Genomic DNA, 7,478 nt, shown 5'->3' with positions numbered 1-7,478 from the left:
GATATTGTACCACATATAACATAGTCTGTTGGGCAGTAAACTGTGCGTGGAAATATACGAGAAATGTTACATTTCATACATAATCTTGGCCTCTGGCACTCACAATAGAACGTCTTGTCTATATTCGGGGGTATGACCCTATCAGGTCCCTGAACATATAAAGGCTGGGAAATTCCGGGCTCCGATACAGCAAATACACCACAGGTTCGTAGGATATTGCACTGTAAACGTAATTCGTGTATTTCGCCGATTTCCCTCGTTGTGTAAGGTGGAAAACGGCACTTTCTGAGTATAATATTTGGATTTCACGCCCATCCCAATGGGTGAAAATGAGTCGAATACTCCAGCCCTTATGGAGTGTGTTTCGTGTGCCACCCTACGACGGCGCGAAAGATTGTATCCACGATTATGGAAATAACTATAATATCATATTTAACATTTTGTCATAACAACATGAAAAAATTCGTAATTTCATGGCGTACCTCGTCCTTACAACCCTAAAGTTGGACCCCCTACTAATTCCATAATCATGTTTGAGTGGAGAATCCGCAGGTTGGGAACTACTGCTCGAAGGCGGAGATCATAGAGTTAGCTTATCCAGGAGAATGGTAATCGTCTAATTAAAACTGCTAATCGTGGCGCATAAAATTGGATAACATTTTGGTGAGACTTTTAACCCAGCGGCCAGCGCAGTAGGTTTGCCACCAGTAACAGTTTTTAATCAGACGATTAGCATTCGCATCGCGACCCTATATCCATTTGTCACGTGGCAGTCGAAAATAAATACCCCCCCGTTTAATCCTAGCCAAGTCCCCGCCAATAATCACATCACCTTTTTCGGAAGCGGGAATATCTCCAAACGGATTGGAAAATCCATATTCGCCGTCATCACCTGCAACAAATCGCAAGCTTTACATAGTTAAACGAACAACGAAAAAAGGATGTTCGCATCGTACTTTCTTTATCCGGATTCTCCGGCTGGGTTCCGCATCTCCGCCGCAGTACCAGCAGGGATATTACAGCAAGCACCACTACAAGAATCGCAGAACCGCCGACCACAAAGTAATACAGTGTGTTCCTGTCCGAGCCCCGTCGCGCAGCACTGAAACGGGAAGACCCCGGTAAAAATCCGGTCGTGTAACCAGTCGCCATGAGGTCACACGCCTCCTCGCACCACCCAGGCCGACTGTTCCTTGGTTTTGGCCCAGGTTTCGTTGCTGACTACGCGGCAAGTCACGTGACGGACGGCGGCGTACGTTTCCTGTAGGAACGCGCGGTAGTCGCGAGGGCGCAATGGAGAGCTGAACGGGAAACGGATTGGTGTGTATAGCTTGCAGCACCGGCGTAGCCGCTCATTTCTTATGCGGTAATGTTTGAGACAGCTTGTACCACGCATGTTAACAGTCCTTTAGGCAAAACAACTTAATTTTTGAACTTAGGATTTTGTAATGTGGAGAGTAAGTAGCTTTAGGGCATGCCACAATCCCCTTTGTGAGTTGTTATTGTTGTTTTTTGTTGTGATGTTAATACCACAAAAATAGAATAGGCCTACAGCTCATACCAAATCAGCAGGTCGTGTTGTTTTCGGCATTTCGGGAACCAAAATAAGTGTAAAATCCCAAAAATGAGCTATTTTTTGGTATATTTGGCACCTACCAGAATATAGATGTTTCTGAAAGTTTTAAATAGAAATGTAAACAAGTATTGAAACGAGTCTGCATGAAGCGACAAAACAAGTGTGTAACGCTAAATTCCTAAACTAAGGCCTGTGAACCCTTCGGAAGGCCGCGGTCTACCGTCCAAGAGATCTATGTAATGAAAATAGTCGAGTACTGATACCTGGATTTACAATATACTGTTGATTGATCAACCCGGGTAGTAAATGATATCCAGCAAATAGAGGGATGTAGCTAAATGCCAAGGAATTTTCCTGTCGTCACCTCTCGTGCATTTTTGTGACATCACGAAGCCGACACGCGCGACCCTTGCTGTATTCAAGTCGACGCGTATATAATCCCATTTACTTTCAACTTGTTAATGAAAATGTCAGCATGTCGTGCAATCACGTTGGACAATAGCAGGGTTACCATGCGTCCTCATTTTTGAAGAAATGTACCCCTTCGCCTAAATGTTTTTTAGGCCAATATCATATCGTTAAAAAGTGGGTAATTCAGGTGTCAAGTCAAAGCGCAGAACTTTTTTAGTCAACACAACATGATTTCCAGTAAATATTTGAAACCAACTTTCCCTATTTCAAAATATGGTAACCCTCTAGAGCAGTGGTCGGGAACCTTTTTTGTCCGAAGAGCCATATTGACCCCATATTTTCCATCTTAACTTCCAACGAGCCATACGTTTTAATCAACTAATACGTCACAATTGAAAAATTGGGACGTCATGTTAGCGTAAATTCGTCGACTTTCGTCAGTTACACGGGATCGTAGGTTCGTCTTGACGATATTCTTAAATGCGAGGACCCATGGGGGACATAAGTAGGCGGAGTCAAACATGATGGTCACTACACAGCAGCATGCATACCAACTGTAATGTGTGATGCGTCAGTGACGTGGTTTCAGGGGTGGCACGTGAGGCAGTGCCTTACCTGTCTACTAGATTTTGAACATTTTTACTACGAAAATCACGCAACTTACCTATTTATTGTTCGAAAATATAGCGTGAAAGGGGAGGTAAGACATTGGTGAGGCACGGCCGGGATTAGCATAGCGCAATTCATCGTAAATATCATATACTTTATAATAACTGATAACACTTGACTGGTCAACACATATTTTAGGCATCCAAAGTAAGAGTGTGTTTGGTGGTTCTGGAGGGCGCTGATTCTGAAAATGACCTTGGTTTTCTCAAATTGGCTCTTGTTTTGTAAATAACCCATGGGACGACATGAGGGTTCTTCATAGTCAATTATTATCTATTGAAGTGCAGTATAAAATTAAAAAAACTACGATTTTCTTCTTGCCAAGTGTATTCAATGGTAAATAGAGTAATTTTGGACTTTTTGAGGGGTACAAGAGCCAATCTCTAATTACTAATGTAATATTCATAATCAGCAACCTCGAAAACCCCAGAAACGGCTTTTAGATGTTCTGCCCAATTTTCTTTTCGTTCTGTTGACCAGTGTAATAATTGAATGTAATAGCCGCACCGATTCCGATTCGATTTCTCAATTCTCAAAGTATTCGTCGGTAACACAACGTTGTGCCACACGCCTACATTTGAACAGCAACTACAAAGCTTCGTTTTCAATCAAGAACGTGGATCACTATGGCGTTGTTTGTAATTTGAATTTGTAATTGTGAATGTCAATTCCACGGAGTTCATTTCTCGCCGTAGATCAGGAAGACAATGTGTATTTGAAAACTGCATTGTCATACAGGCGTCGCCTTGTCTGCTATTCTCATTGAGCAATCAACGCATCGTGCAATCCGAGATTTCGTGGCGCATGCGAGACGAGACAGCAACTTAGATTTGATGATTTTGAAACGGGGTCCGAGCCCCTAACCCTGAATACGCCACTGTATTCACCTCTCAAAGACATGTTTATACTGCCACAAGAATGATTATACTGGTCGTGCTGAAGATTTAATAACAAGTTGCTGCAATATTGATCAATTATGCACAAAATTAGAATTTTCGCAAAGAGCCATACTTTTTGCCCAAAAGAGCCATATATGGCTCGCGAGCCATAGGTTCCCGACCACTGCAGTCTAGAGTCTAGACCAGGGGTTCTCAACCTCAATATTGTTTCATATTATATTGCCACTCGTGATTTCTAACCATCAGTTAGCGAGTGAAGGGCTGTGATTCAAACGTATCAGTAACGATTTTGAATTGTTATCGTAAGCGGTATTGTGATCTGTGTGAAATGCAGGTAATTATGCACGCATATCGAATCGCTATTCGAATAAGATAGTGCAGAAGCAGTTGGTCGGTTTTGTGAATTGACTTTCAAACATCGTTGTCAATTCGGTTTTTACTACCGCTGTTTGATGACACAAAGTGGATACTGTCCTGAACGTTTTGCGACTGTCGTATGATAGATTACACTGTGCGGCGTTTAACATCGGTAATTCGAGTATACAGATATGAATTCCTGGCAATGCCAAATCTGCCAAAAATAAAATCGGAAAGATGCCAAAAATAAGCTATTTTTGGTAGTTTTGGCGTATGCCAAAAATAACACGACCTGCAAATCAGTGCCCAGTCTCATGATGAAATAAATGTCTGTACACCAACCTTGGCTCGTTTCGCTGTACAGTTTTCATAAAATATTTTCAGTTGAATCATAAGGTAGGTTCGAATTAGCTTACTGGCATTTCGCTTTAATTATCTATAGTCTACGCAATCGTGTCTTCCGATTACATCCAGAGGACAGGCATGTAGCGTATGCTACTGCGTATACATATGAGATACATACGCGGAGCCCTTTCCCGTTGCGTTGTCTGCATGTAATACGGAGTCCTGCTGCCAGCGTTTTTCCAACGGCACGACGAGGGTGGAGTTGAGTTGAATCAGATATCCGCCACGTTCGCGCTTCACATTTCTTGTTTCGGAGACATTATTTATCGCTTGTCCGTCTAAATACAACGCACGTATCGTAAACGGGTGAGTGGCGTCTCGTGCGGAGGTGGTCAAAGTAGTTAGTGCTGCCACTCAAGTTGGTTTAACGCGGTAAATTTCTACTCAATTACAAGTAGAAGCAGCAATTTACTGGACATGTTAAAAAGTAGGTTTGATGGGGACAGTCATGCGCTTTTAGCAGTTGATCGGAGGTCATTAACTTTCGAAACTGTAGTGTGCATCTTCGTGACCAAAACGATTAATGACTCTACAAATTATGAATATTGAGCTATCTGCAACGTCATATTCTCCACACCATCCCGATCCGGAAATTTTCAGTCGAAGCCAGGCATGGGGTGATCGTGATTAGTAATCTTAATCGATTGCAACATGTAATTGTAATCTCAATCGATTTTAATTAAAAAGAAATCAGTAGTAATCGATTCTTTTGTCAAAGAACTTTGTCAGACTATGACAGTGGTTCCCAACCTTTTTGTCTTCATTCCCCACTTCAGATTTATTCCGAGCCTTCATTCCCCACCTGATCCGTAACAGCACTTTGTTAGCCCCGTCAAAGAAACGTTGGTATAGGGCCCCCATAACCCCCTCAGCCCCGCTGATCCTGTACGCTTTTCCCCTATTTCGGCTAAGCGCGAAAATTATATATAATTCGTGTTTGAATCGGTCAATATGATCGGGAATTGCATATATTTTGCTATCCATTTTTCATACCCTCTCTCCTTACGTAACCAGATTTACTGGTACAGCTGATGGAGGTGTGTTGGAAAAGGTAGGACCCCTAAATAAGAATTGAACATCTTCGGGCGGACCCGTTGGTATATTTGACTTCGTTATATTATATGCTATATTCCGTGACCTCCTATATCTGCTACGTCAAAAGATATGGAAATCACCAAAACTAAAAGGCACACACGATTTCAAATTGGTATTGGTAAATTGGTAAATTGGAAATTTTTCCCTGCGGGATGGCATTTGTCCTGTGGGGCTCACATCGCCAGGCAGGGACATTCGGCACCAGCCATTTAGCCAATTAAAAATATATGTATATTGTATATATATCGAAGTTGTGGGTCACGACAAGGGCATTCCTTCTCGGGTAAGATCTTCTCGCTGCTGATCGTTCTGGCACACTTCTCGGAGTTGCATGTTACATGGCCTATAACTTCATATGCCTTGGTGCGTCGTGGCGCAGTAATAGCCGAAGCCGAAGTCTCAATTTCTATAAATTCTACGTATTTTCGTGGGGGAAGGGTACCCAATAATTAGATAATTGGCAATATTAAATCGCGCAACCAGCGCGAAATTTGTTTGAAAAAGTGGCATGAATTTTCAAAGATACTTAAATTTATGTTAATTCATGAAATAAATTTGGGCCCCTTCGAGCTCGCCCCCTCCCCAATTGGGGTTTCGGGGTGCGGCAGTTACGGTCCTGTTCCCCACTACCCAGCACTTTTGTCATTACAGAGCAACTATTTGCTGGTTTGACTACACATGACACACAACCACAACAGTACGCAAGACAATCGCCTATAACTGCAACATAAAACGTATTGTGAACCGATACCAGTAACGCTTAAAATTTCGCGAAAGCGTTTTTTCACGTCAAACTAGTCGTGCTGGATGCGTTTGTGACTGGCCATCCAGAGTTAAAATGAGGTGTTGTGAACAACACGCAATAGAGAGAGAGAGAGAGAGAATCTTTATTCGTATACATTACATATCAACATAACACTACAAAAATGTCACTGTGAAATGCGACATGCAAGGTAGAATTCTCGTTACATATATTCCAGAGCAGTTGACTGGTAACGGTAATTGCGCATGTGTCTCCGTGAATATGTAGACTTTCCTATATATAGTAGGCTTACCATATTTTGAAAATCTAAAAAGAGGACACTTTTTCAGAAATTTGAGACTTGCAAAACCGGAGAAGAATTCTCTAAAATCAGTGAATTTTTCCCACTTTGTGTTCGGTTGACTAAAAAAAAGGTTAACTTTCCGCTCAGAGCTCAAAATACCGTTTTTCTCTCCGCATTGCTAGGTGGTTGACTAAAAAAAAGGTCAACTCTTCGCTCAGAGCTCAAATCACCGTTTTTCACTCCGAAATACCCGCCGGAGCGTCACTTCTGTGCTCATTTACGGCATATCACTCGCATTTTGCTCTAAATGTGACCTAAGTTTTCAAAAAAGAGGACAAAATCTCAAAAAAGAGGACAAAAGGGCGTCCTCCGAGGACACTTTCAAAAAAGTCAAAAAAGAGGACAAATCCTCTTAAAAGAGGACGTATGGTAACCCTAACGGCCTAATATATAGTTTTGAACAAATGCGTCCAGAAACCATTGAATTCCCCACCGTTTGGGAACCACTGGACTATGATATAAAGTGAACAGCTGATCCGGATGTACGATTACCACTGGTTTAGATAATGTGCTTACCGAGAGTCCATTATATTTGAAACCCAGGCGTGGCGTGATTAGTGAAGCATAGTATCTCCGCCTCCTTTTCTGACCAATCGTATTTAGTTAGTCCATGGTTCGGGGCCATCTCAATAGCGGGAGGTACTGTGAAATGGAGAAATGGGCATGAATAAGTTTTAGCGTGCTTTGCAGTTAAACCATATCAATACAACATTTACGGTCCATTACGACCATTCGATATTTCACGTACACCATATATATGACCTTTTGACCATGAAGTTTATGTGAGTATATATCGGTCTTATCGGATGATTAACCGGATCAATAAATCTACTTGATAGTAGCATCATAGCGTCCTATATGGGGTCAACACAGGCAAATCTCACGCCTCAGGGAAATTGTATCACGTCACGATTTGCATTTGGCTACAGGCAATTTGACGGTCATTTTTGTCCGGCTTGC

The 7,478-nt window shown here is 42.1% G+C and overlaps 1 long non-coding RNA gene across 1 annotated transcript; it reads right to left on the bottom strand.

Moving 5' to 3' along the window:
- Positions 1-1,167: 1,167 nt before the first annotated feature.
- On the bottom strand, positions 1,168-7,166 carry LOC145432640 (uncharacterized). The gene is made up of 3 exons (XR_013912911.1): positions 7,035-7,166; positions 4,436-4,595; positions 1,168-1,301 (listed from the first exon to the last, which is right to left on the bottom strand). It is a non-coding gene; the product is annotated as an uncharacterized LOC145432640 (long non-coding RNA).
- Between the last annotated feature and the right edge of the window lie 312 nt (positions 7,167-7,478).

Source organism: Botryllus schlosseri, unplaced genomic scaffold (assembly GCF_051294905.1).
Source record: "Botryllus schlosseri isolate E-star unplaced genomic scaffold, Bs_hap1 Bs53a, whole genome shotgun sequence".
Taxonomy (NCBI): domain Eukaryota; kingdom Metazoa; phylum Chordata; class Ascidiacea; order Stolidobranchia; family Styelidae; genus Botryllus; species Botryllus schlosseri.
This window is presented reverse-complemented; position numbering and strand designations above follow the sequence as displayed.